Raw genomic sequence first — 17697 nt, forward strand, 5'->3', positions numbered from 1 at the left:
TAAATAATAATTTTTTTTAAATTTCAATTTCATATTGTTTATTTCTAGTATATGATTAGTTTTCTTTTTTTTTCTTTTTTTTATATTAAAATCATATCCTGAAGTCTTGCTCAACTAACTTACTAGGTTTAGGAATTTCATTGTAGATTATATGAAATTTTCTACATAGATGGTCATGTCATCTGAAAATAAAGACCATTTTACTTATTTGTTTCTAATTTAAATAACTTTCTCATCCTCCAAGGATAATTTGTAATGCCTTGAACCTCCAGTATGTTGTAGAATAGTAGTAGTGAGAGCTAAAATTCTTGTCTTGTGCCTGACCTAAGAACGTATTCAGTCTATTATCCTTAGTATGATATTAGTTGTAGTTTTTCCGTAGGTGCCCTTTATCAGGCATTGGGCATTCTCTTCTATTCCTAGTTTGCTGAGATTTTTATCAAGAAAGAATGTTGAACTTTGCCAGATATGTTTTTGTGTGTGTGACGTTTTATGTGTGTGTGTGTGTATGTGTGTGTGTATGTATGCACGTGCTCGTGAGCACATGCTTAAGTGTCTATTAAGATGATCATATGGTTTTTCCTTTTATAGTTTATTAATACGTAATGGTGAATTAGACGGATTGCTTTTTTGAAAGTTGAATCAGCCATGCATTACTCAGATAAACTCCCCTTGGTCATGCTGTAGTTTTATCCTGTTTCTATAGTGTTGCGTTTTAGTGACTTATGTTTCACTGAGAATTTTTGCGTGTATACCATGCATGAAGGATATGCATCTGTAGATTTCTTTGCTTGTAAAGACTTTTTCTGGTTTTGACATCAGGTTAATGCTGGCCTCATAGAATGAATAGAGAGTATTCTCTTTTTGGGGGATTTCTGAATAAATTTGTCTAGAAATGATACTCTTTCTTCCTTAAATGTTTGGTAGAATTCACAAGTGAATCCATGGTGGATTGAAAATGTTTTGGAAGGTTTTTAAACCAAACTTCAATTTATTTAAAAGACGTAGGATTATTCATATAACTGCTTTCTATTTAAATGAGTTTTGGTGGTTTGTGTCTTTCAAAGAATATCTCCATTTCATCTAACTTGTTGAATTCATTGGCATAGTTTCTCATAATCTTATTCTTAATGTTTGTAGACTATGTAGTGAGCTACTTCTCTAATTCCTGATGTTGGTAACATATGTCCTTTCTCTTCTTACCTCACAAATCTAGGTCAATGTTCACCAATTTTATTGATTTTTCTCGAAGAACAAGCTTTTAGTTCCATTGATTTTTTTCCGATTTTTTCTGCTTTTTATTAATGTCTACTTTGATGTTTATTATTTCCTTTTCCTAATAATTGTTGATTAAATCTGTGCTTGTCTTACTACATTTTTTAAGGTGGAACATCAAGTCATTGATTTGAACATTTTTTTAATTTAATGTGACCATTTTGTGCTATAAATTTTCCTGATTATACATCTCTGTACTGCTTCAGCAGCATTCCACACATTTAATTTTGTGTTTTCATTTTCATTCAGTTCAAACTATGTTTTTGTTTCCCTTTTATTTCTTTTTTTTGGATAATGAATTACTTAGAAATGTGTTAGATTATTTCCAAATATTTGTAGTATTTCCAGAGATCTTTCAGTAATTTATATCTAATTTAATTTTATTATAGCAAGAGAACATGCTTATTTTTACTTTTACATATATTGAGACTTGTTTTCTGGACCATAATATAAGATATTTCACTAAATGTTCCCTGAATACTTGAAAAGACTATATATTTTACTGTTACTGAGTGTAATCTTCTATTAAGTGTTAATTAGATCAAATTCATTGATACGTGTTTTCCAGTTCTATTTTCTTAAGGATTTTTGTTCTATTGATTATTGAAAGAGAAATATTGAAATCTCTGACAATAATGACAGATTTATTTTTCTTTCTGATTCAATCATTTTTGCTTCATTTATTTTGAATCTTTGCTCTTAGAAACATCAAAGTTTAATATTGCATGTCCTTTTTTTGAATTGATGTCGTTATTGCTATGAAATGATCTTATTTTACTTAATTATATTTTTTGCTTGGGAATTAACTTACTCTGAAATTAATATAGTGACTCCCTAGCTCCTTTAATTAGTGTTAGTATGTTAAAATTTCATCCTTTTAATTTTAACCTACTTGTGTCCTTATATTTAATGTGCCTTTCTGATAGGCAGCTTATAGTTATATCTTACTTTTTTATTTAATCTGATTATCTTTGGCTTTTAATCGGGATTTTTACATTATTTTTGTTTAATGTGGTTATTGATATTATTAAGACCATCACCTACTACTTGTTTTCTATTGTTCTATATGTTATTTATTTTTTCTGTTTTCAGTCTTCTTTTTGGTTGAATATTATTTCATTACTCTATTTTATGTCCTTTGTTTGCTTATTAACTAACATTTTTTGTTTTATTATTTTATTGATTGCCTTATGGGTTAGAGTATGTATCTTTACCTTATTACTGTCTACCTTCCTATATAAGAAACTTACCACAGTATACTTCTATCATTTTTCTCCCACACTTAAGTTATTGTTTTAATTTTTACTTACACATATACTATAAACCCCAGAATATATTTTTGTTATTTATATTTCAATAGTCAATTATATTTTAGAGATAAACTAAGAAAAAGAAGTTTGATTGACCATGTAGTTATCTTTCCCCATGTTCTTAATTTCTTTGTGTAGATCCATGTTTTTATCTATTATTTTTGGGCCTGAATGACTTTCTTTAACATTTCTTATAATAGCAGCCTGTTGATAATGGATTCTTTAAGCTTTTGTAGCATGCAAAAGTTTTTAGGTTAGTTTTGTTTTTAAAGGTATTTTTTTTTATTGAATATACAATTCTAATTTGACTGATTTGCTCATTCAGTACTTTAAAGGTGACACTCCACTCTCTTCATGCTATCATTGGTTTTGATAAGACATCTGTCACATCCTTATCTTTGTTTCTCTGTATGTAACTGTATCTTTTATTACTTTTGGATGCATTTAAGATTTCCTTTTTATTCCTGGTTTTAAGTAATGTGGTTATAATGTGACCTGGTATGTTTTTCTTTATGTTTTATGTGCTTAGAATTAGTTGAATTTAGTATATATGGGATTTTTCAGTCATCATTTTTCCAAAATATTTTTTTTTTCTGTTCACAGTGTCTTTAAACAGTGTCAAAAACTTAAATTATACACGTATTAGGGCATTTGAAGTGTATTCTCAACTCCTTAATTTTCTGTTAATTTTTAAAAATAAATACTTTTTTCTATGTATTTCATTTCGGATTTTTCTGTTGCTGTGTCTTCAAGTTCCATATATATACATATATCTATATATAGATATATATTATCTATATGCATATAGATAATATATATCTATATATAAATATATAGATATAGATATTTAATTTTGCAATGTCTTATCTGCATTTAATCCCATCTAATTCAGTATCATCTATGGCATTGTAATTTTCTTTTCTTTTTTTTATTAGTTTCAGATGTACAAAACAATGCAATCATTAGACATTTTACCCTATACAAAGTGATAAACCCCTCCCCCAATCTGTTTCCCCTCTGACATCGTATATATTTATTAGAATTATATTGACTCTATTCCCTATGCTATACTCCATATTCCATGATTATATATATATATATATATATATATATATATATATATATATTAAATTATAGTTGACATACAATATTATCCAGTTTCAGCTTCAGGTGTACAGTGCAGTGGTCAAGCATCTATACTGTCCATGAGGTGGTCTCCCTAATTTTCATCTTTAAGATTTTGATTTGGGTATTTTTTAAAAATATATTTTTCATCTCTTTCCTTAAGTTTTCCAACACAGTTATAAAAAGTCTCTTAACATGCTTATCTGCTAGGTCTAATATTTGTGGAAATTCTGGGATGATTTGTTTAATTTTTCTCCTAGTCATGGGCTATGTTTTTTCTGCTTTGCATGCCTTGAAATAGTTGATTGCATGGCAGACATTACAAATTTTATCTTACTGAGTGTCCAAAATTTTTGTGTTCCTATAAATATCCTAGAGCTTTATTCTGGAACACAGTTAAATTATATGAAAATAGTTTGATTATTTTGGCTCTTCCATTTAAGATTCATCAGTTGGAATTGGAGCAATGCTCAGTCTAGTTCTAATTATTCCCCGCCACTCAGGCAAGACCCTTCTGTGTATTCTACTCAATGCTGTATTTATTATGAGGTTTTCCAAGCTGGCTGGAAGAGATAGGCACCAATCCTAGCTGTGAGTGATCACCAGAAATTGTTACCTCTAATCCTTTTCAAACCTGATTCCACAAACCTTGGGTCCTCCCTTTAATGATTAGTACTCAGCTGAATATTAGAGGAAAACCCTAAGTGGGTATCTAGAGTTCTTTCTCTGTGTAGCTCGCCCCTGTTTGATACCCTGTCATGCAGATTCTAGACTTCTCATTTTCTCCAAACTCTTATCCTCATCACCTCAACTCAAGGAGTATACTAGATTGGTCTGGGTTCCCCTTCCTGGGCTAATGCCCAGGAAATTATTTCAAGGCAGTAATCTGGGACAGTTGCAGGGCTCACCTTATTTTTTCCCGATGTTTTAGGGATCACTGTCCTTCAAAGTGGATATTCGGAGTCATGAAAATCGTTGTTTCATATTTTTGTCCATTTTTTGTTTGTTTCAATCACAAGGACAAAACTTGTGCCTGTTAATTCTTCTCGGTCAGAGATGGAAGTCTTAGGTTCACCACTGAGTATTTATTTATTGTGCCATGGCCTTCTCATTTGTATCTCAAACAGGGCATAGAAAAGAGCAGTTAATAATCTTTTCTTACTATGATCCATCTGGATTTTCACAACATGAAGACCTGGGAGAACTAGCAATTATTAGGTTGACTGACTAACTATAGATAAAAATCCATAATTTGTAATAAAAATGATTTAAGGTTCAGAGTAATTTGGCTAAAGTAATTCTAGTTTGAATTCAATTACAGATTTTCATGTGACTTTGCTCTTTTTGTCAGTGGATAAATTGACGTGATTCCAACTGTCCTACAGTAGATTAGCAGAACCAAATTCAGTAATTAGCTCAGTCATTTTAGCCTTCTATTTAGGGATACTACAGTGTGCCATTTATAGTATGAATTAATTAATGATTTTGATGATTATAAAGGCCACTGAATATTTGTACTGGTCATTTTGCCATTTTCTTTTTAAAAAATAACATCACTACAGCTTTATTCTCTTAGCTTCAGGAAGATCCACTTTTCTCTATTATTTTATCTTTAAAGATATAGCGAAATAAGAATACTGTCCTGCTCATTTAAAATATCCTCTTCCTATTCCCACGTTCCAAAATTACATAAAGTTTTCCATTCTTCTTAATCCAATGATTTAAACAACTGTTGTGATTTCATAAATGGAAGCATTTAACTACAGGTGGGGATTAATTGGCAAAGGCAGGAAAACCATTGAAAACAAAGAGCTAGTGTCCAAGTAAATTATCTCTTGAGAAATTAGGAAGTACAAGCTACATTGCATGAGAAGAATTGTTATTAAGTATCACGGTTTAAAGAATTCCAGGTGGTCTGCGTGGGTCATGACAGCTAGCATTTCATCTTGGAATAATCTTTGTTCTTTCCGGTACATTTTCTTTTTTAAACCAGTGTTTCTCCTTCAAAGTGCTAGAAAATTTGTTTGTATAGATTTATTAAGTCTATGTAACGCCAAATGCAAAGTTAAGGAATTATCTGTTCGAGAAGCATTCTTTTGTACAAACTATAAAGATAAGTGAGGCAAGATAATTTTGGGGTGATCGGTAAAGGAGGGCTCAAATATCTGGATCAACATCTAATTTACTTTTTCACTGTCCTCATGTGGGTATAACTCATCTCCATAGGTTAAAACTATTAGGTTGGTACAAAAGTAATTGCGGTTTAAAAGGTTAAAAATAATTGCAAAAACTGCAATTACTTTTGCACCAACCTAATAGTTTAATTCAAGGCTTTCAAGGTTTTTCTAATTGTGTGTGGGGGCAGGGTGGGGAAAAAAAAAGGATTAAAGTCCTTTTCCTTCGGTATGAAGGAAATTTCTGTTCGTAAATCATGAACAGGAGAGAGTGTGGGATTGCGGCAAGAAATAAGGATAAAGATAAAATCGGCATGGCTTCCATGAATTCCTATCTTAATCTGTCAATATGGACTTTGTAACTCTACAATACAATGTAGCAAATCTTGCTAAAAACTCAAACAGCTTGATCTCTTCAAGGTTAATAAGCAAGTTTTACTTACCTATTTATAGCCAATAATGTCACATTCTATATACATCTTCCATTCCTCCCTATTTCCTAAAGAATAAACTACTTGGCATAGCATAACCTCTTTTACAATCCAATCCCAATTTACCTCATCATTTGCATTTCAGGTCACATTCCTCCTTGTACCTAATTCTTCAGTTGAACCAAACAACGACATTTTCCCCAAATATCTTGCAGTTTTATGCATCTTCCCTCTTATAATCTTTTTAATACCCAGACATTTTTCCTCTTTTTTATCAAGTCGCGTCTTGTTCCCACTTCAAGACCCACATCAAATGTATTATTCTTATTGAATCCCCCTCAGTTTTTTTAGGAAGAGTCACATCTGCCTGTATTCATGTACCTTGACATTAATATTTAACACATATCATTGACAATCACCTCCAGGCGCAACAACATATTGTATCCCCATCCTGATATCTAACATAATTGGCACAAAGTAGGCCTTATATCATGAATGTATGTGGAAGAATTAATTTAATTAAATGGGCAAAAGGATCATTTCTTTCACACATAGACATACCATTACAAGCTGACAGCATTCAGTATTATCTTTTCTTTTCACATGCATAAACAATGCGCTGACTTCATCAGTAGGAATTGTTCTAGTTCATTTCAAAAGGAGATTGTTGCTTTGGATAGTCAGTGCCAGCAAAGAAGCCTTCATGTTCTTGTGTCTTTGTACGTTGGATAGAGGGAGTGAAGCAAAAATCAGCTATACAAGTGGAGATTGCAGATGTTTCTTGAGCCACTGACTTGATACTATGAGCAGAAAAAAAATAAAAAACAGAAAAGTGGCAGAGCAATGGAAGCTTCATGTCAGGGAACAGGATAGTTGTGAGCTTACTTATTGGCTCGACCCTTAATCGAAAACTTGTAGTTTTTCTAGTAGTAATTTCCCAGTTATTCGCTCAAAAAATATCAGTAAAAACAACAACAACAAAAAAAAAACACACAAAAAAATCACTTAACAGCAATTAGATACTATAACTGCAACCACCTGGAACTGTAATCCCTTCACCACTCTCCTTCAATATGTCCAGTATCACTTACAGCTTCTCAAGAAAAATAATAAATAAATAAAAATTAGAATTACTGAAATTTGTCTATTAGGTAATATCCATAAATAAACAATGAATGAATTAAAAAAAAAAAAAATCATTTCTGCTCTGTACTTAATGCTTTGTTTAAATAGGTGACATCTACTTTCCTTGTCATGGGTATCAGTATACCTAAGTTGTTTTTGCTCAGTCTAATAAATAAATTATATTTATTGTGTTTCATATTTTGTTTCTAAAGCTAAAAGAATAAATAAATACATTATGTCTGAAACATACTAGATCCACAGTAACAGTTTATGGAGTAGCTTAATTAGTAAAGGCCTGCTTTCATTTTTTTTCTTTTTCTTTTGGTACCTCTGCACTTTAGCTTAAACAAAGGATGAAATTAAGTTAAATCAAATTATTTAGTAAACCCCACTTAATGTTTTAATGTTTTAAGGACATATCTTAGAGTTTAATCTTTTTAACTTCTGACCCCTTCCTTTGAGACTATTACCACCTCTCACATGTCCCGTTTAAGTAGAGGAAAGAGGGAAAAAATTCATGAGACAACTGTGAACTATATTGCAAGATTATAATATTACTAAAGCAAACTTTCATTCTCTATGTTTAGCGGCCAGCTGTAGCTGACACAGATATATAGTTGCTAACTGCTAGCCTGCCCTGAGAGTGAAATTTTATATGAAAACTTATTTATGGCAATTTCTTTATCTTTATATTGAATATAATACTTGCTAGTCTTTTTTGGCTTGTAATTATGTTGCTTCACATCAAAGAACATTAGAAATTAAAGTTCATTCATTGCCGTGTATTAGTCACAGCCTATGTTGTGAGTCTTACAAAATGTTCATTTTCCTTTCTTTTCTGGACTTCCTGCTATCTTCCTTCTGTTCCCTGCGCACATATACCCCCCTTCACATTGTTTAATTCTTTCGGTATTAGTAATACATACTAATAATATAGATTTGTAATACATAAATGTCAGGGAAAGAAACCTTTTCCTGCTCACCAGTCTGATCCGTAATCCAAGGAAACCTTAGTTTCTTTGGCCCTCGGCACAGTCTTTTGCAGTTAGATTGTTTATGTCAACTTCCTAAAGTGCTGGCTGAATAAGAAAGACACGCTTGGTACGGAGATGCCTTCACTTTCTTCTTCTTCGTGTGGAATCCTATAGCATTGTGGAACTTATAAATGATTGAGTTATTTTTAAACCACTGGACGTTTTCCAGTCACTCTATTTCACACTGGATTAATTATGTAAGAAAACCGAATTGTTCCTCACTAGTGTTACAACTTTTAAAAACAACATGCTGTTTAAATTCAGGTTTGGCAACTCTGGCCCGAACCCCCTGAAATTTATGGCACCACACCCATAGCATAATAAAACCTTTAGTGGTCCTTTGTCTTCTAGCTTGCCTTCTATTTTTTCTCAAGGGTGTTTTATGCTGGAAGATGCAAACAAAAGTTGTCCAGATGTTATTTGTATCAGAGCAGGATTTCAGTCCAGCTATCTGTGGTTGCAAATGTTTATTTTAATGGGTTATTGTGCAATCTTGCTGTGTAGACCTTCATGGCCGTATATGCATGTTCTCAGCAATGCCAGGACATTGTTTTTTAAAAATATATAATTTTAGTCCAATGAATGATTACTAGTCACTAGGGGAGGAAAAAATTTAACACCTGTAGAAACACAGAGGATATTTTTGCCAATGCCCCCATGTTGACACTGTGCAAATTGCCTGATTATGAAACTATGACCAATGGGCTTTAGGTAAGCTGCAGGAAGGTGTGGTCCAAGCCCTAGCAACAGTCCCAGCCCTGAGACAAAGTTACACAGTTACATGACTGCAGTAAACACACCAAGGGTGTAGAAAAAAAGCCCAGCTGCCTGCCCCATGCAGTTTGATGAAATGAAAGAGGAGCTTAGCTAAATCACCATAGTGTGAGCTGCAAGTTTATTTTAGCTATTATAACAAGGACAGGGCTGGCCTTATTATTCATTTTTAGAATTCTAATAAAATCTTAACTGATGTTTCCTTGATACTAGAGTAAATTGTTTACCCTGTATCTAAAAACACATGTTCTGCCCAGTGCACCAATTAGTAGGGGATTTCTAGTCCTTAAAATGAATTTTGAAACTCAATGACATCATATGGAAATGGATTTCATTTTTCCAAAAGTTAAATTTTAGAGCTACCAGTTTTCTCTAGAGAATTTATTTAAAATTGAAGGATGCTCTAGTACATATGTGAAAAATGCAAAAAATATACTTTAAATTTAAACTCAGTGTTAGAAAGAACTCCTGAGAGGAAATTATTTTAAGACGTTTAACATCGAGGAGTGATATAACCTCACACAATAGGTTTCATAGGCATTTTAATGACTCCTTAAGTGAAAAGTAAATATTTAGTTGAAAATAAAAGTTAAAGACAGTCTTTTATAAATCAGCTCTGAGATAAATTAAATATTGGTGTAATTTCAGAGCTACAATTAACCCTGATAATATTTGGTGGTCTAGAAATTAGAGTGTATGATGAAGAGAACAGTTTTTCAAAGCTTTGGAAAGAAACAGATTTCAGTTTATTTCATATAAGAGTATGTATGTCAGTCAGCATTGTAATAATGATGTTATTCTATATTTGTGTAATAGTTTATAGTTTAGAAAGTACCTTGGTCATTAACTCATGGCTTTATAATTTTGGATAGTTGACCTTGTCACACTTTTGTTAATCCCCAGAGTCTGAAATGCCAGCGTGTTCTGATTTATTCTTTATATGTGAGGACACAGTGCTATTTCTGTGAGATTCTGCCCCCTGTACTCAAACGACTTACTGCTCATATGGACAAAGAGCTAGCAGAGAGCCGATCCACGAAATAGTCATGTGTTGCATCAATATTCCAAAATACAGGAAATATGTAAAATATCCATTAATCCCCTCAATTCATTTACTAAAATCATGTATAAAAGCAGTTAAATGTGGCACATTTTTGGCTAGAAACATGAGCACCAAAGGAGAAATGCATGCTGTTGCTCTCTTTCTTTCTGTCCAGAAGGCTCTATCACTATAGTAAAAGCTCTGATAACTAGAAAGCTTTGTGGCTTAGTTTGGGTTTTCCCAGAAGCAGACCCCTAGATAAGGATGTGAGGAGAAGCAGTTTATTTGGAAGGTGCAGGATACATTAGCTGAGGGTGGCAGGGGAGAGATGCAGGGAAGTGAAGTCATCCATTAAGGGGAGCTTTATTAAGCCAGCTATCACAGTGTGGGGCTGGCGTTTAATCCTACAGAAGAGGTCCAGAATATAGTGGAAAACACACACCTCAGAGTGATCCCATCCTAATGCTGCGGGAACTTGGGCATTTGCATACCACTTCCTGGGAGTTGTTGGATAAGAGAGTTATCGGGTAGGGGAGGGAATGGAGGAGGCAGTCGTGGTGGTGTGGTAACTCCTGGACTCTGGACTTTCATGAGTGCATGGTCCAGGAACATAGCCTTCAGACACACAGATGCAAATGGGGGCAGGTGGAAGGTAGCCAGATCACACTGAAAAATATAATGAATAAGGATGGGACACTGATAGTATCTTCCTACACTTGGGAAAACAGATATTCTATGATTTGGGCTTTCTCATTAACTAAAGTTCTAACAAAAATGTGTACTTTCAGTCATGTTGCTAAAAATTACTCAAATTTTATTATTTTAAAAATATTGCCAGTGAATTGTCTGAGGAATATCTATATCTACATCTATATCTATATCTATATATCTATATATCTGAAAGTTCAAGATCACATGATACAAATTATGTCAAGAAGACTATCACTCAAGGTGTTCAAGGTGTAGGAAATAAGGATGATTTTGCACTGACTTCAAAGAAATATTTCAGTAGTTTATTCTGATTGAAAATCTAAAGAAATCGTGTGCTGTGATTTGTCATATTCTATTAAAAGTAGACTATAACAAGAAAATTAAAAAAATTCAATTAACTGAAGGATGTGCAAATTAATTTCTGTTAGTCAAAGTTTCATTGTGGCTGCCGAAAGGATAGCAGAACCATTAATTCAAGAACTCATTTATCTATTTAACCAACAAATTTTATAAAACATTTACCATGTACTAGGGAATTATAAAATGAACAACATGAAAGTGGCCCAGGCATTGGCCAAGAACATTAGACTAGCTAAGACTTGATACTAAAATTCGACTCTGCCGGTTTCTAGCTAGGTGACCTCAAACATGGTACTGTAGTTCCCTGTGTCTCAGTTTCCTCAACTGTAAAATAAGACTAAAGTAAGGGATTTAGTGAGATTGTGCTTGAAAAGCACTTGACTATGCCTGGCACATATTAAGCACTTTTTGCATGCCACTTTTATAATGGTGGCAATGGGAATGATAAGATTGCTGCCATCAAAGTCCTAGCAATCTGCTGAAGGGGGCCCATAGTTACATTGTGATGTACAGCAAAATATGGCATGTGTTCTCTGATCACAGAGGAAGAGCACCATTAGAGAAAAACCTTTCACAGGGGTTCAAAAAGTAGGTGGCTTATGGAAGACAAAAAGTTGTCTGAAGTTAGGGGTCAAATTAAGGGGTGCATATAAATCAAAGCACAGAGTTCTAAATGGACCTTCTGAGCTACAACATTTAAGAGTACCGAGTGCCCGAGACACTGATCTTACGTATCTGTCTCTACATATCCGAGGATCCCACACCTCAGTCCTTGGATTCTTCCCTTTCTATCCACCTGCATCCCTTTAGGTATTGCTATATATTGTTCATAGCTTTAATACCATCAGTTCACTGAGGACTCCAAATTTAGGTTGAAGAATCCTAAATGTAGGTTTCCAGGAAGCTCTTTTCCACGAATTTCAATGTGCATTTACATATATCCACTTGGATATCTAATTGGTATCTCACAGTTAACATGTACGAACACAATTCTTTATATTTCCTGTTGAAATTTTCTAATCTCCCTCTTGGTCCTTCCCAGCACAGTTAATGGCAACTCCATCCTACTCATTTCTCAGGCTTCAGTCCATGGTGTCCTCTTTCATTCCTCTCTCTCTCTCCAACCACACACCCATTTCTTCAAATCCATTGTCTCAGCTCTGAAAATATATCCAGCACATGACATCTTCTTATTGTCTTTACTAACACCATGCTGGTATCCCACTTAGATTATTGCAATAGCCTGAAAACATGACTCACTGATTTCTCCCGAAAACTCCCGAAGTCTCTTCTTCAAATAGCAGCAGGTTTAATCCTGTTGAGTAGGTTATAGCATAGTACTCCTCTGGAGGACACTGCAATCCCCTTGGCCCTGTTTCATCCAGATGAAAAACCCAAGTCTGCATATGTTCCAGAAGGCTCTCCATTATCTTGCCTCCATCACTTTTAATCTCACTTTTTTATTTCCCTTTTGATTGTGGCATTTTTATCTTACTGGGTTCAACATGTGTGGCTTCACACTCCCACCTTAGCCTTTGTTTTGCCTATTTCCTCTGCCAACAACATTACATCTCCATGCATTTTCCTCAATAATTTTCTTACCTTCTTTAGGTCTTTGCTTAAAATTCATCTTTTTCTGTGAGGGCTACGAGTATAGTGACCACCCTATTTAATGCTGTATTCTACACTCCACCTCTGCTCACATCCTTTTCAAAATGATTTTTTTTTCTACTTCTTTTTTTGCATACCCTTTACTGCCTTATAATTCAGTATATTATTTAATAATTTTATTTAATGTTTATCTCTTCCCACCACCACTAGACTATAGCTCCATGAAAGCAGCTGTCGTGTGTTCGGTTCAGATGTTTACTAAAAGAATGCTGAGCACAGGTAGTGTTCACAAAGAAAGAACAAGAGAATTAATGTTCTTTCTTATGAAATGTGCTCTTATTACATTAATAGAAGCAATCCCTTCAATTCATAATGCACAGTATTCCTTACCATATAATTTCCATACTCCCCAAAGATTCTCTCCATTAGAAAATGGAATATGATATGAAATAAAGAATTGCTATTTAGTTAATACTTCTAAAGATTTATTTTCTTTCTGAAAAAAATATTACTGCCAAATCCATATTAAAATAAAAATAAAACTAATAAATAGCATATTTAGTAACTCCAATATGGCTTGTATGATATGTATTATATCACTCAAATTCACAGTAACACTGTGAATGGGTGTCTGCTATAACTATTTGGAAACTGGGAATCAGAGAAGTTTAGTAATTTGTCAAGGCACACACAGTAATTGGGTTTTTTTTGACACCATAACTTGTATTATTGATTTGATAAATCAATATTTATTGTGTAGATACAGTAAAGATTTTAAAAGCACAAATGTCTCTGAACCTAACGTGAAGAATAAATGTTTTTTTTTAGCAAGTACTTATCTTTATCCAAGGAAATTTATCACTTTCTTCTTATTTTGTTTCTAGGCCTCTCCACATGGAACAACTCCATAGATGTAGACAAGACTACAATACAGGTAAACATAATGCTGAAAATTAAGCATCCTTTTAGAAAAAGCCAATTAATAAGTTATAATTTCTAATTATTCCCAAGGTAAACTATAACAATTATAGTGTACAGTGCTATCAGTTTTCTAAAAGCAATTTAAAGTAACATCTCAAGATGTTCACTGACTGAAAATGATTTTGAAATGTTTTATTCTTGGTTTAGATACTTTTTTTTTAGTTTATTCAAAACTTTGGTCTGGGTTTTCACATGAACATTTTATTCTTGTATCCTGTTTTTAAGCAAAATACTGTTCATGTTTTTTTTGGTGATACCTTTCTCATTCTATTGAAGCTAACATTCATGTTTTTAGAAGTTTCTTTCACTCCTTTCTTTACGTTTGTCAACTGCATTATGATGCAGAAGCATCTGTTTAAATTTCTCGCAACTGATTTTATTTTATATCTTCTAAGCCCAGATTACTGACTTATGTCATTTCATTCACTCTCTCCTGGAGGGTTGTTTTTTGTTTTGTTTTGTTTTGTTTTTCCTTTTCCAATTCAGTAAGTTTCTCAAGGAAGGGAAAATTGGAAGTTTATTTAAGAAAAAAAGGTATTTTGTGTTTCTTCACTTCTCTTGTTCCCCATCCCTAGTGCCCCATCCCCAGCTCCATAATCATTTTGTGCATGAACTTAGAAACCTAAAATCTCACAAAAGAAAGGATGTTTGTCACAGACGTAGGCATCTTGTCCATTTCTCTTGTTATGTAAGTGAGAAAAGTGAGACCCAGAGAGTTTAAATGTTTCCCTTCAGGACATGCCACTAGAAAGTGATCCTGGACCAGTTTGTGGGACTACCGATTCTTACTTGTCAAGTTTTCTATTTTATGAGTTAGATTTTCTTATTTATTGAAAGCAGGGAATTGATACTATAAAGATGACTTCTTGCTACTATGTCTGCAGAAGCGTAGGGGCATCGATACTATTACTAAGGGCTTATTTTAATTTATGATATTTTTCCCAAATGAACATATTAGCACATATCCATTCAGGGAAGCAAAAATATTTGCCTCTGAAATGTCAGATTCATTGTAGAAGGTTAAGCTCTTACAAGAGAAATTCATTTGTTGATTTTCAAATAAGATTCAATGTAACAATCTATGTGGATTTTCTTTTGTTTTAATTTATGTATGAAGTAAACAAAAACCATGGTTAACCTCATCTGCTTTCCTTTTTTAAACCATACTTCAGAAAAAAGATAAAAAGAAAATCAAATTAGATAACAAGATTTCCAGTAAGATAAGTTTGCTCATCCTTAGTTTATCTTCTGCAAACGAGCATGTATAAAACAGTCCACCTACTGTGGTAGTTGCCAGGGTTTAATGCAGTTCCACTGAATGATCCTGTTAACCTAACCTTCACTTTGCTGGGTTCTGAACTCTGAATTACAGCTTATGAACATAGTTTAACAGCTGGTACAAGGGCTTCTTTTGAATTTTTAATCACATGAATTAAAGATTGCTAGAGATGCTTTTTTAGACCTCCTAGGAATGATGTAATATATAGAAAGTCAAGCACAGATAAGCCAAAGAATATTGAAACACAAAGGTACTACGTCTGGAGATACTAGGCTGCACTTTCTGCTCACCAGATTGAGATGGCACCAGCAAAGTGTTCATTAAAAATTGCATCTTAAACAATCATAACATTATCAAACATTACACTCTCTTCAAATGTATAACATATATTTTGTAGTTACCTTCGGATCAGCATTAATCAAAAAGTGAGCATGGATTCAAAAGACTCTTTACATCAAAACCTTAAATTGGTACAGAGACACATCAGAAGGTACTAAGTCAACATACTAAAGGATTATTTGATCATGACTATAGAATTTCTTAAAACTGGCAGTTTTTCAAATGATGAGATTTCTGTGAAATTTAGTGACTACTTAAATTAGTTTAGTGACACTTGACCAACACTTTTTAGGCAACAAAACAGATCAGAATAGAAAATGTCAGAATGCATCTCATTTAGCACAGTTAAATTGTGTGAATTTTGTTAGCTGTGTGTGTTTGTGAGTGTGTATATGTGAATGTGTGCTGGGTGAAGTGATATTTCCCTTCCTCCTTTTTAAGAACAGTTTGGAAAACAAAATTATTATTCCAATGTACTTTCTTAAGAATTTACCTAGCACATGCAATCAGGAATATACAGAATAATAATACTGAAATATAGCAAAGTTCAGATTTTTAGTAACTTCTAGAAAAGTGCCCAGGATATGGCAACTACCTGTGAGGTATGAGGGGAGAAAAAATCATTAGCATTAACATTTGTTTAACTATAAACGTGTGTGTGTGTGTGTGTGTGTGTGTGTGCATTTTAATAAACCCTTTTCTCTGTTATTTATTCCAGCTTGACCTTCTTTACATGGTGAAGTTGCAGGGGATAAATTCATTACAACTGGATATACTCTTGCATATCATATCAGCAGATTGTTTTTTTGGGGTGTAGGACAATGCTTTGCTTTTTGCGTTTCAAGTTTGTACACTTCATGCAGTATATGGACAACTATTCACCTGTTAGAATCGTTTATCAAAATACAGGGAAAAGAGAAGTTGAACTAAAAACAAACCAACAAAGTCAGGGCATTAACCAAAATTAATTGTGGGTCTTCCGCACTCATAATTCTGTGACTTCTCTAACGGCTTAATCTCTTAGTATACACAGTACAATGTTGTCTGGTTGTCTGGACAATGTAGCCAAGCTTTCTTCTCATAAACATAAAGATGTATGTTTGTCTTTTGCACCATTCCATATATTTTTAATCACAAATGAAGATATTTCTGAGAAGCTTGGGTCATGTATTAATTTTCAAATGTTGATAAAAGTGATATATTTAATTCTTTGGGAACAGTACAGTTATTCTTTCCATCCTAAACGAGAATCTGTACATGGCCCACTTAATTCTCTTTCTGACCTTGTCTTCAACAAGACTATTGAGAAGAGAAATTTACCTTTCTTTGGGGCCAAGTATAGACTTTGTTTTGTATGATTTGGTATGAACAGGACAAAGCTAGATATGTACAAAGGAATAAATGAAGATGGTTCAGTTTATTGAAAGGACTCAGGACAGGCCATAGAACAGGGAAATTCATTGAGACAATGGATTCAGATATGGCTCATTGTGGTGAGGCAATAAGGCAAGAAGTAACCGAGGAGAACAGATTTTGGATAGCTTTTGAATACTTTACTTACTATGTGATGAAATGGTTGCTTAAAGCAGTTGGCTGCCTTTAATTATTTTCTATTTCAATTTTATTTTTTTAAATATGGTTACTTCATAGACATTTATTTTCCAACATCAGCGCTCTAGTAGTATAATATAGAATGCCTCATTAGCAATGGAAAATGGACTCAAGTTCGTAGCAGGAATGTTCTGAATAATGTTTTTAGATGTGGAAGAAGTTAGCAAGTGAGATTATAGAATGTCTTTCTTTCCCCTGGAGAACTTACAAAAAGTACAAACTTTTTATTTAATCCACAAATTTCAAATAAACTCTGTCTTCATTTACTGAGGCAGCTTTTACTTCATTAAGTTCCCCCCTCACTCCCTTGTTCTTCATCATGCTGCCTTTACTTCGAGCGATACATAGATCATAGAAATATGCCTCAGCTGGAAGGAGGATATAGGTGCTGCCCTAGAAACTGTACTGATATGTTACCTTATCCACACTATCCCTCTAGTGGTCTCAGTTTTTCATTTAAGGGATGGGTTAGTGCAGTGGTTTTCAAAGTAATGTCTCTGGACCAACAGCATCAA

At 33.5% G+C, this 17697-nt stretch overlaps 1 long non-coding RNA gene across 1 annotated transcript in view; it reads left to right on the plus strand.

Moving 5' to 3' along the window:
- The window catches only part of LOC141567392 (uncharacterized), a 131039-nt gene extending 117134 nt beyond the window's left edge, over positions 1-13905 (plus strand). Inside the window, exon 3 of the long non-coding RNA XR_016019674.1 lies at positions 13857-13905. This is a non-coding gene — a long non-coding RNA (uncharacterized LOC141567392). The remainder of the gene's footprint in view (positions 1-13856) is intronic.
- The last annotated feature ends 3792 nt before the right edge of the window (positions 13906-17697 follow it).

Source organism: Rhinolophus sinicus, chromosome 17 (genome assembly GCF_057876585.1).
Source record: "Rhinolophus sinicus isolate RSI-liver-muscle chromosome 17, RSI-T2T, whole genome shotgun sequence".
Classification (NCBI taxonomy): domain Eukaryota; kingdom Metazoa; phylum Chordata; class Mammalia; order Chiroptera; family Rhinolophidae; genus Rhinolophus; species Rhinolophus sinicus.